A 13,246-nucleotide genomic window follows, 5' to 3' on the forward strand; every position below is an offset into this window, starting at 1 on the left:
CCTAAAATGAACACTAGTAACCTCATTTAAGGAGATGGAGATGGGCACCTATCTTCAGATGTGTCCATTCAGGTGTCTGGGCCCTTTGTTCTGAAAATAGCACCATGACTACAGACCTCTAGTTATGTGAGAAGGCGACGCTTGTCCTCCCCTTGCTCCAAATGAAAATGCTCACACGTGTTTACCAAATTCGCCTGCTTAAAGGAGGGAGAGGGTCCTTCAAGGCCCTGGATGGGCCAGTGGAGAGCAGGGAGCCCCCTGTTCTGATCTCTGCTTTGCATTTGCTGTGAAGCCCTGAACAAGGCATTTCATCTTTCAGGGCCTGCAAGTAATGGGTTGGTGAAGATGCTATCTAAAGTCCTTTCTCACTAGAGCACTTTCTGGTTCTAATCTGAATCAAAATCCTGCGAAGCTGAAAGGTCAGTGAGCAACACTTTCCACAGCAAACACTCATGGATTCCACATGCTGCAGGCCTGGGGGCAGCTCTACCCCACTTTCCTTCCAACCATCCTCTCCTCACTCTGGGCTCCCACATACCCCTGCCACAGCACCTAACATCCTCCCGACACTCAGAGACCCCAACAGGACCTCCACCAGGAGACAAGTGAAGACTGTGGGCTCTTAGAAACAGGGACCAACACAACTTTTACCCCCTCCACCAGACCAAAATAATGTCTATTCATCATCTGATTTTGTTTGTTTTCTTTTTTTTTTATTTTTTTGAATTAGAGACAAGGTCTCCCTATGTTTCCTAGGCTGGTCTTGAACTCCTGAACTCAAGTGATCCTCCTGCCTCAGTCTCCCAAAGTGCTGGGATTACAGGCCTCATCATTTGTTTTTAATAAATGTCACCTGTGTGAATCCATCAGATGACTAACAAGGTTACTATTTGCTTCGTATTTCTGAGTGTGAGAAGTACTTATTACTCCCTTCTATTCTTTCAGGGGTCCTCTGAAATAGCTTATTAATATCCCTATTTAATAGGGGAGAGGCCTGGCCAGGTGCAGTGACTCATGCCTGTAATCCCAGCACTTTGGGAGGCCAAGGTGGGTGGATCACAAAGTTAGGAGTTTCAGACCAGCCTGACCAACACGGTAAAACCCATCTCTACTAAAAATACAAAAATTAGCAGGGCATGGTGCCATGTGCCTGTAATCCCAGCTACTCAGGAGGGTGAGGCAGGAGAATCACTTGAACCCAGGAGGTGAAGGTTGCAGTGAGTTGAGATTATGCCACTGCACTCCAGCCTGGGCAACAGAGCAAGACTCCATCTCAAAAAAAAATAAAATAAAATAAAAAATAAGGGAGAGACCTGAGGCCCAGGGAGACCATAAAGGTTACACTAGAAGGTTGAGCAGTGGAGACTTGAACCCAGAACTCCTAGCATCAGATCTTGCTTCATTCCAGGGTACAGGGTTTCAGCAACATCCGTCCATCAGCATCTAATGATTATCATTCAGTAAAGTTTTAAGTGGACTCCCTAGTTCAGGGCCACACCTGGCTTACCCGTCCTGCTTCCAGGGAAAATGGCACGGGGGACCAGCCTCTTCAATCCCGGTCCTCTCACCACCACTCCCAGTTCCCCTCCACGGTGTTCTTTAGCCTAGACTCAACCTTGCCAATAGAAATGAGAACTTCACCTTGGGGCGTAGTTAAAGGTTTTGGAAAAAGAGAGACCAGTGCTTCTTTTTGGAAGATATGGACTGAGAGTTTGGCTCTTTAGATAGATCCTTTACCACTTCTGCACGTGCTGACAAATGAGGCCTGAGAGCTTTTTGTGCACAAGAGGCTGGAGAGGCTGGCCGCAGAGAGAGAGACAGGCTCCCTGTGCAAGAGGGGCTGGCCACAGAGAGAGAGAGCCTGGTGCACAAGAGGCTGGCCACAGAGAGAGGGCTCCCTGCGCACGAGAGGCTGGCCACAGAGAGAACGTTGACCAGGGTTCTCTCAGATCCTGTCCAGCAAGACCACGCTTATGGGAGAGGAAGAAGTCACAAACCAGCCAGAGAAGAAGAAATGCCTTTGTTACATTATAACAGTGCAGGCAGGGGTCCGAGCTCTCAGAGCCTCTGTCTCCGATGGACCCATCAAGGATGGCCACGAGAGGAAGTGTCAGCCTTAAACACCCATAGACCCGGAACATCCCAGAACCCACTCACAACAGTGCAAATCAAGGAAGCCTTCTCCTGCCACCTCTCTCCTCTTTCTCTGTCCTTTCCCAGCTTGGGGGAGGGAGCAGAAACCACGGTCATCGGAAGGAGAGGACTGAGCATGGGCGGATGGAAAATGTGAAGACGCTGACCACGTGCCTTCCCCACTGCAAGCCACCAGCACTGCCCTCTGGAACTAGATGAGAGGACAGGGTCAACTTTAAATCGGTTTTCAATTATTCATGGCACTGCACATGTAAGTTGCAGAAATGAGTCTTGAGGGAGGAACTGAAGGACATGTCTAATGTCACCGGAAAGGTCACGGGACCTTTGAGATTACAGCCGAAGTTTGGAAGAATGAGCCCACAGAGCAGGTCTCAGTGGTTGGTGGGCGCAAATAATAAAGGTGTTGGTTTGGTTTGGCTTTGTCCTGAGAATTTTGCTTGTTTACACACAGACAAGCCCTAGAGCGACAGCGATGTTGCTCTTGGTGCCACAGCTCCACAGGAGATTTCTTACACGTGGGGGACCACGCTCTTTACCACCGAGCCTGCCACCCTGGCAGACACTCCGCCATCATGCACATTTGTTGAGTGAGTGGGTGAGTAGGATGTGGGTGAGCACCTGTCTACAATCCTCTGTCTGTATGGCACCTGGTGGACACTGCTTCGTCCTGCAGGCACTACAGGATTAACCAGACTTGGGTGTCAGGTCCTCTCTCCTGAAGAATTTTAGACAGAGGCAGAAATAGTTGACCAAGAGAAAAGGCATTTGGTAAAGGCCACAAGGCAGCCAAAGGGATGGGCAGCAGAAGCCAGGAGGTAGGGGCGGCCACAACAGCAGAGACACAAGGTCATCCTGTCACCGCAGTGTGGGTGACTCAAGGAGGGCTAAGACCAGCAACTTCCAGTAAGTTGCTCTCACTTCCCGGAGTTACTGAGGGGTCCCCAAGGTGCTGGGAGTCTTGCAGGCAGCCCTCCAGTAGTCCTGTGTTGTTCTCTCTGACTCAGGGAGCCATCCTCATGGGCAGCAGCCCCCGGCCGAATGCAGTGGGGGGAATGAAGCCACTGGCTGCTCTCCTTCCCTCAGGGCCGTCTGCTCAGTCTCCTGGAGGGTCAGTGATGAGGGGAGGAGCCCCGACTTCCTTGTTTCTCCCTGTGTCCTAAGTAAGTCCTGAACCCAAAGAGACTGAGTGTGTCCCTGGGGCATGCGTGTGCCTGTGTGTGTATATCAGAGCAAGACACCACACTGCTGTGAGCACCAGGCTGGCTGACTCATTGTTCCCTACATGCCTGATGTCTGCTCCTGCTCTAGGACTTTTACTCATTCTCTCCTACCAGCCTGAAAGGGCCAGAACATCTCATAAACAACCCCAAAGCCAACCAACCCCAGGCCTGGCTGCAGCACCAGCAGCCTCTTGCACGAGGCCTTTGCTGACCATGCCAGCTGCTGCTGCCCAGAGATGCCTCCTGCCTCTATTTGTCCTCTGAAATATGCATAGTGAAGAGCTTGGCCAAACTCTCAGTGCTGAGAGATATTTGAAAATGGAGTAAGCGCCACCCAAGGTTGTTTCTGTACAGCACTCAACTCACTGTCTGAGAAGATCCTCAGAGGTTGGCAACAACTCCCACTAGGGGGTCATCTGAGAGGCGCAGTGACCACAGTGATCAATGATGTCTCACCATGAGGACAGGAAGGAAATGCCCAGCCAGGGAACCTGTTTTCTGCCCCCAGCTTCTGCCTTCCATGTCATTTCTTCACTCTACTGAGGATGAAGCTTTGACTATAAAATATGCTGTTGGAATGCACCAACTGCCCTACTCCCAGAGGGCAGGAGGAGAGCTCAGTTTTCCTTGTGGAAAATTCTTGCAATTACCAGCTACTGGGTGAAGTGCTTTGTGTATATTACCTCATTTAACCTCCAACAACAGTCTCTGAGGACAGCATCACTGTCTCCATTTTATCAATAAGGACACTGAGGTTTGGAAAGGTTACATATCTTGCCCAGAATCATAGAAGAAGAGCTGGAACTAGATCCCAAGCCTATTTGATGACAAAGCTCATCCCTCTATCACCATAAGGGGTGGGAGAGCAAGTGGGTTATGGAGTCAGGATGCCCGGGTCATACCCAACTTCACCCCCGATGTGGTGCATAACCTTGGACAAGTCACTTAAACACTCAGCCTCAGTCTCCTCCTTTCTAAAATGAGTACCAAGAAGTAAAGACAAAAAATAAATAAAATAAAATAAAATAAAAAGGACAGTAATAGTGCTGGCCTTACATGCCATATGAGAAGTGAATAACATCATCTATGCAAAGCACTTGCAAGAGTGCCCAATGTGGAACAGGCACCCACTAACACAGTATTGTTATTTTACCTGCTGCATCCCAACATAAATCATTTAGAGACCACTTTCATGGGAAAAATAATTCTATCTGATTGATCACAAAGAGAGGGGGTATCAAACCTAAATATGAAGAATGAACAAACAAAAAGTTCTACTTTATTTTTCTTATACAGCTGAAAAAGCAAGATACAATTTGTAAAAGTTAATACAAAGAAAACTACAAAAGTAATAACACTGACAGCAACAAGACTGATTTTATGGTGATGATGATATTACAAGGCTAAAACTAAACTACTACCCTCCATGTCAATGTGTCTTAACTACCATGGTGTGGTTCCTACTGAGTTCAGCATGGTTAGATGAGCACACGTGGTGCAGTGACTCGATCTATGCACCACGTTCTCTACTGGAACTATCAAGGAAGAGCCAGCTGTGCAGTGTGTCTTGATGTCATTCAACCTTCATTTGTCAAAAATGCTTAAGTGCACCTAGGCTCTTTCTTATAGCACATGACAAATTAATATCACTGGTGGAAATGAAGTCATGAACAAAATGCACCACGAACTCTGAATTCTGACACCACCTAACAGAACTTTCTGCTGTGATGGAAATGCACCACCCCTGCACTGTACAGTATGGTAGCCACTAGCCACGTGGGGCTATCATGGGCTTGAAATGTAGCTGAGATGAAAAAACTGAATTTTTCTTTCTTTGAGACAGGATCTCACTGTGTCACTCAGGATGGAGTGTATTGGCACAAACACAGCTCACAACAGCCTCCACCTCCTGGGCTCAGGTGATCCTCCCATCTCAGCCTCCCAAGTAGCTGGGACCACAGATGCGCACCACCATGCCTGATTGATTTTTTGAGTTTTTGTAGAGACAGGGTCTCACTTTGTTACCCAGGTTGGTCTCAAATTCTTGGGCTCAAGGGATCCTTCCCCCTTAGCCTCCCAAAGTGCTGGGATTACAGGCATGAGCTACCATGCCCAGGCTACAACAATTATTATCTTCAGAAACACTAAGGTTGTATTACATTCACATTACATCCATGAACTAGACCAGGGGCTATAAAAATTCAGAACATTAAAGAAACTTCCCAAAAAATCAATTAAAAACTAGAGCTAAAAAATGTTGGGAAAATAGATAAACAAATTAAAGTTTCAGTTCCGAGATCCAGTGTCTAATTAATAATAATTAGAGAGAAAAAAAGAGATCAGAGGGGAGGAAATCATGAAAGACATAGTACAAGAAAACTTCCCAGAACTGAAATACATAGGTTTTCAGTGTGAACAGACTATTTTGGTGTCCAAGAAAACAAAAGAAAAAAAGATCTACGCCAAAGAATATAATTTTTAAAAATGTCAGAACACTAGTGATGAGAGAGAGAGAAGTTGTTCTGAAAGCCTCCCATAAAAAGCAAAAGAGGCCACACACAGTGGATCAGGAAAATGGTATTGGACTGCTCATAGTAACAAAGAAAGTTACAAGACACTGGAACGATGTCTTCAAAATTCCAAGAGAAAATAAATTTGAACACACAATTCTATAACTAGTCAATCTTGATTCAAATGTTAGAATATAACAGAGACACTTTCAGACAAACAATTTCTCAAAAAAATTATCCTCTGCATACCTGCTATTGAGAGGATATATTTTACCAAAAAAGTGGGAGTGAAGAAATAGGTCATCTCATGGGAGGGAACTGAAGCAAGAGAGACAAAGACACAGGAACCTGGAAACCAAGGATCCCATGCAAGAGTGACTGAAACAAAGGAAGTTCATGCAGTGATTATGAAAAGAAGTTAACACCAGCAGCCGTGCCATAGTGGTAAAGTCTAGAGAACACCCAGTCAGACAGCAAGGGAGTGGAGTGTCCACACAAAGCTCCCTCAGGGAAGAAACCCAACACACAGATTCAAAGGCATGGTGTGTTTAAGCCTATTAAAAGGAGATTTTGAGGCCTAGGCGAGTGGATCACGAGGTCAGGAGTTCAAGACCAGCTTACCAACATGGTGAAACCCCGTCTCTACTAAAAACACAAAAATTAGCCAGGCGTTGTGGTGCGCACCTGTAATCCCAGCTACTCAGGAGGCTGAGGCAGGAGAATCGCTTGAACCTGGGAGGCAGAGATTGTAGCGAGCTAAGATTGTAGCGAGCTAAGATTGCACCACTGCATACTCCCACCTGGGTGACAGAGTGGGACTCTACCTTAAAAAAAAAAAAAAAAAAAGGAGATTTCGGCCAGGCACAGTGGCTCACAGCTGCAATCCTAGAACTTTGGGAGGCCAAGGAGGGCAGATCACCTGAAGTCAGGAGTTAAAGACCAGCCTGGCCAACATGGCAAAACCCCATCTCTACTAAAAATACAAAAATTAGCCAGGCACGGTGGCATGCACCCGTAATCCCAGCCACTCAGGAGGCTGACCGAGGAGAGTCACTTGAACCCAGGATGTGGAGGTTGCAATGAGCCAAGATGGCGCCACTGCACTCCAGCCTGGGCGACAGAACAAGACTCTGTCTCAAAAAAAAAGATTTCGGTTCTGTCAGAGATTTGAGAGTGGGTGATACACAGAAACCCAAGCATATTAATAACTATTTTATCAATTCCAAATAAAAGAATACTTTGTTCAAAAATGCAAAGATAATTATAATACATTAAATGGATCCATTGTGAGTAGTGATGATGTAAATGCCGAATTAATCAAACTGAGAGTTATAACCTGACTGAGAGAATGGGAGAGCACGGAGGGTATGTGTATGGGGAATTGATTAAATAAACTATCATCTTCCTCAACAGGAAGCCCTAACATCATCTCAAAATTTAAACATTAGGAAAGAGCAAAACACAAATCTACTTAAGATATAGGAAGGAGAAACAGATAAAGGGTTTTTAAAATATATGTATTTATTACTTTGAATACACAAACACTTAATGTATATGTACACACACGTATACACATATGTACACACACATATAAATAGATTTGATGATAAATATAGAGATAGAAATAGACAAACATACATAGATAGATAGATAGATAGATAGATAGATAGATAGATAGATAGATGATAGATAATGGATAAGATAGATATAGAAAGGAGATAAATGGACGAATGGGTGGATGATAGATGGGTGGAAAAATAATACAGAGGTAGATGATTGATAGAATAGATAGATGATACATAGAGATAGATGGATGATAGATTGATAGGTAGATAGATGATAGATAGATAGATAGATGTTAGATAAGATAGATACAGAGATGAGATAAATGAATGGACAGATGGATGGATGGATGAGTGACAGATGGATAAACAAATAATATGGAGACAGATGATTGACAGAATAGATAGATGATATATAGGTAGATAGATGGATGATAGATTGATTGATAGACAGGTAGGTATGTAGATAGATGATTGATTGATAGACAGACAGGCTCTCTCCCTGGAAAGTTGGCAGTTCCTTGAGCTGGGACTGAAAAAGCACAGGAAATATAACTTTATCAGACACATTTAGAGGGTTTTTGAGCCTGAGGTTTCAGTTATGACGGACTAGTCCCCAGGCCTCCCTCTGACTCTACAGTCCTGTAATTAGCCACAGGAGTTTGGGTGGAGAGGAGCACTGAGGGCTCCTGAGCTCAAAGCCAGGGGTCGGGTGAGGATTGGGAAAGTCTCTTAAGGAGTGGTGGGCAGGTTTTCCTTCCTCTTTCCTATAGTAACACATGAGAGGGGGAGAAAGCAGGGGAGGAAAGGATGGAAACAAAGAAGGAACCAGACTTTGCTTTGCTTTCTGCCTCCTGAGGATGTCAGAGCCGGCCAAGACTGACCTCTATCATGAAGGAGCACGGATTCTCACCAGCATCCCAAGCCTTCCCTGTCAGGTCTTTGTCATTCACCAGCATCCTCTGGCAGGAGACGAATGTCAAGAAAGTTTAGTGATCTAAGAATTTTTTTCCAAGCCTCAGAGGTTTTAGAGATGCATCCTTTCCTTTGTTTTTAATACATCCAAAGCTTCTGTGACTTCACAGGTGATATTTTAAAATACAAACAGCGACACGTAATGAATTTTAAAACAAGGATGTTGCTATTTGGAAAAAGTCGGTTAGAACGCTTGCTGTCAAATACGCTTTCAGAAGAAACGAATTTTGGAGAAGCCTGAGGAGGCTCATAAGACAAGAAGACGGGCATCTGGGAGATGACGGAAGAAGGCGCACCTCCGGGAGAGGGCGGAAGAAGGCACACTTCTGGGAGATGAGGGAAGGAGATGCGTGTCTGGGAGATGGTGGAAGGAGACACGCCTCTGGGAGACGGTGGAAGTGAAGGGACTTTCACTGGGAGCAAGCAGTATTGAGAAGCCGGAGACGTAGGAAGGACATTAAAAATCTGAAGTTACTTCAGCCACTGGAGAGCCAAGGGCCACGGAGTGAGAGGAAGGACTCCAACAGAACTCACTGCTTCCCTTCTCCCAGCACATGTCCTGGCAGCTCACCTAGCTGGATACTCTCACCTGAATGTTCACGTGGCCACTCTATCGTCCCACTAAGGCAACACTGGAAGCACCAGGTCTAAGGCAGCCACCGTCGGGGAAGATGCCAGGACAAGAATGGATGGATCAATGCATTCTGAGCATCACACTAGCATCGTTTTAGATTGCATGCATTCTGAACATCAGAACGGTTATGTCAATTCGAATTTGGGGTCTGACTGAAATTGAACTAGAATGTGGACTATCAAAGTAAAATCTAAAAAGAAAAGAATTTCTCTGCAGGTGCATGTAGTAATCACCACGCGGTTATTGTTTTTTGTTTTGGGTTTGGTTTTTTTTCCAGTGCTGCAGGCTTTAAGAAGCTTTGGGTGTCCAAGCAAAGATACAAATCTGAAAAACAAGTGGAAAATCTAACTCCAGCAAAGCCTACTCAAATTTCAGTCTGTATTTCAAAATAACAACGGAGGACATCCACCCAACAGAAATTGGAAACTACCCTGCTGTCACCCTGTCTTCCTCCTCAACCCTCTCCTCCTCCCACTTAAGCACAAGCCACCTATTTCATGTTGCCATGGAAATTGTGCTTGGCAGGTGTCCCTGAGATAACCTTGGTTATATGGTGAAGTGGAGACCTCTAGTGTCCCAAACTTGTATTTCCTTCAAGAATACATTACAGGAGTGGTGTCTGTGATGGTGAATTTATCAAGAGGAAAGTTGAACCTGCTGAACAGGTCAGGCTATAAAATGACCAAATCCCAGAGTGAAATAAGAAGAAGAATCTTACCAGCTTACTCCTGCAAGAATGACCATAATTTGAAAGCCAAAAAATAATAGATGTTGGCATGGATGTGGTGAAAAGACAATACTTTTATACTGCTAGTGGGAATGTAAACTGGTACAACCACTGTGAAAAACAGTGTGGAGATTCCTTGAAGAACCAAAAGTAGGACTACCATTCAGTCCAGCAATCCCACTACTGGGTGTGTACCCAAAGGGAAAAAAGTCGTTCTATGAAAAAGACATTTGCACATGCGTGGTCATAGCAGCACAATTCACAATTGCAAAAATATGAAACCAACTTAAGTGCCCATCAACCAACGAGTGGATAAAGAAAATGTGGTCTATATACACCATGGCATACTACTCAGTCATAAAAAGGAATGACATAATGTCTTTTGCAGCAACTTGGATGGAGCTGGTGGCCATCATTATAAGTGAAGTAACTCAGGAATGGAAAACCAAACATCATATGTTTTCATTTATAAGTGGGAGCTAAGCTATGAGGATGTAAAGGCATAAGAATGAAATGATGGACTTTAGGGACTCAACGGGAAGGGTGGGAGGGGCCTGAGGGACAAAAGTCTACACAGCAGGTACAGTGCACACTGCTCAGGTAATGGGTGCACCAAAATCTCAGAAATCACCACTAAACAACTTATCCATGTAACCAAAAACCACCTGTACCCTAAAAAAACTATTGAAATAAAAAATTCAATTAAATATTTGAAAAAGAAGAATCTTTGCATTTTGCACTCATTGTATGTCTGGTCAACCATATCAAGAATCCAAATGGCTATACCCTAATAGGTATTTGATTCCCACAGATTTATTTGCCAAGTATTCTATAAAGTGGTCCATTCCTTTTTCAAAAGAAGAAAGCAGGCTAGGCATGGTGGCTCATGCCTGTAGTCCCATCACTTTGAGAGGTCGAGTTGGGCAGATCACCTGAGGTCAGGAATTCGAGACCAGCCTGGCCAATATGGTGAAACCCCATCTCTACTAAAAATACAAAAAATTAGCCAAGCATGGTGGCAGCACCTGTAATCCCAACTACTTGGGAGACTGAGGCAGGAGAACCTCCTGAACCCAGGAGGCGGAGGTTGCAGTGAGCCGAGATCACACCACTACACTCCAACCTGGGCAACACAGCGAGAGACTCCGTCTCAAAAAAAAAAAAAAGAGAGAGAGAGAGGGAGAAACATTAGCAGCAATTGTCAACAATGGGGCTTCATTTATAACTTGACCCCAACAATCCCAGAATAGCACACAGAAACATACGGTTCTGGGGTTCTCAGCACAGACGGAATTCTACAATGGCAGTGACCAAACTTTAGCCACTCATGTCCAGTATGACTTGTTCCCTCCCCCTTACCACAAGCTTGTTCTCACACCTTCACCTCCTTAAGGTAAATTAGAAAGTTCTTAATCTGAAGTTCACGAATGAGCTGAAATTTCCTGTAAATTTTGAGTAGGTGCGTATGTAAGTATTTTCTTGGGTTTAAGATTTTCTCTTTATCACTAGGTTTAAGAAATTTGATTACAATATGTGTTGGTGTCATTTTCTTCGTGTTTCTTGTGCTTGGGGTTCATTGAGCTTATTGGGTGTGTGGATTTAAAGTCTTCATCAGGCTGGGCATGGTGGCTCACACCTGTAATTCCAGCACTTTGGGAGGCCGAGACAGATGGATCACTTGAGCCCAGGAGTTGAATACCAACATGGCCAACATGGCAAAACTCCATCTCTACTAAAAATACAAAAATTAGCTGGGCATGGTGGCTCATAACTGTAGTACCAGCTACTCAGGAGGCTGAAGTTGGAGAATTGCTTGAACCCAGGAGACAGAGGTTGCAGTGATTGGAGATTGCACCACCGCACTCCAGCCTAGGTGACAGAGCGAGATTCTGTCTCAAAAAAAAAAATTAATTAATTAAAATTTTAAAAATAAAGTCTTCGTCATACTTGAAAAGTTGGAGGCCATTATTTCTTTAAGTATATTTTCTGTCTCCCCCTCCTTTGGGTCTCCAATTGCATATATATTTGGCCACTTGACGTTATCCCATAGTTCATTGATGTTGTGGGGATTTTCTTTCTCTTTTTTTTTTTCCTTTGTCACTTTTATCTCAGGGTCTTGGATAATTTCTACTGCTACGTTTTCAGATGTACAAATCTTTACGTCCTTACAAATATTTTCTTCTGTAATATCTAGTCTCCCATTAATCCTAATCAATGTATTGATTATCTCAGACATTAGTTTTCACCTCTAGAACTTCAATTTTTAAAATATACTTTATGTCTATACTTAATATGTTCAATACTTCTAGCTTTTTGAAGGTATGGAATGCAGTTATAATAACACATTGAATATCCTTGTCTATGAATTTTATTATCTGTGTCATTTTGGGATCAGTTTGATTTGTTGATTTGTCCCCTCCTCATTTATTTTTCTGTTGCTTTCTGTGCCTGGTAATTTGCGATTAATGTTGAATGTTGTTACTTTTTCTTTGGTGAGAACTGGACATTTCTGTATCCTTAAAAACAGTTTTGAGCTTTGTTTTATGATGTGGTAAAGTTACTTGGAAGTTGTTTGGTCGTTTCAGATCTTGCTTTAAATTTTATTGGAAAAGATCAACAAAATGTTTGATCTAAGGGTAGTTTTTCCCACTGCGTAAGACCCCCTGCAGGCCGCAGGATTTCTCTTTCTCCGGTCACTGCCCTGTGAGCCCCAGCTGCCTGGGACCCTCTGACTCCCTGCTCTACCTACACGACTCAGGGAAACTTCCAGAGTCAGCTTGAGTTCCCCACACATTTGCCATGCCCTTGAAACCTTCTCCAGGTAGGAAGGCGCTACAATCTTGGGGATCACCTTATTTGCTCCCCATCTTTCAGGGACCACTGAGATTCTTTCTGACCTGATGTCCATTGTCGTCAGCACTGTTATGTCATTTATTTTGTTAGGTTTTGGTTGTTTCAGGTGGGAAGGCAAATCCAGTCCCTGTTACTTCACCTTGGCCAGCAGTGGAAAGCTCAAATATTTTTCTTTTAGCTATTTAATCCAGTGCTTCCTAGTGTGTGTGTGGGTGTGTGTGTGTGCACAAGTGGAATTTAATCCAGTGTTTCCAAGTGTGTGTGTGTGTGTGCGCACAAGTGGCATTTAATCCAGTGCTTCCTAGTGTGTGTGTATGTGGCATAATTTTTTATCTTCCCATGTCTACATCTACCTAAGGATTAAAAATACTCATGTTGAAGAATAGATTGTTGCAGAAAAGCCCAAGGAATGTAGGCAGGTACTGTTTTTATTGCTGACATTGATGAGAAGTTTTGATATTTATATTTCATTTGTTTTTGCTGTTTAAAGTAAGCCTAACCTTTTTAAAGTGGTTGAACACACCACAAGGCTGGGTGCGGTGGCTCACACCTGAAATCCCAGTACTTTGGGAGGCTAAGGCGGGTGGATCACGAAGTCAGGAGATCGAGAC

The 13,246-nt window shown here is 44.1% G+C and overlaps 1 protein-coding gene across 5 annotated transcripts in view; it reads right to left on the reverse strand.

Moving 5' to 3' along the window:
• The window catches only part of LOC105494360 (6-phosphofructo-2-kinase/fructose-2,6-biphosphatase 3), a 318,705-nt gene that overhangs the window by 52,546 nt on the left and 252,913 nt on the right, over positions 1 to 13,246 (reverse strand). The gene's annotated exons all lie outside the window — the stretch shown is intronic.

The sequence above is a fragment of the Macaca nemestrina genome, chromosome 9, assembly GCF_043159975.1.
Source record: "Macaca nemestrina isolate mMacNem1 chromosome 9, mMacNem.hap1, whole genome shotgun sequence".
In the NCBI taxonomy this organism is placed as follows: Eukaryota; Metazoa; Chordata; class Mammalia; order Primates; family Cercopithecidae; genus Macaca; species Macaca nemestrina.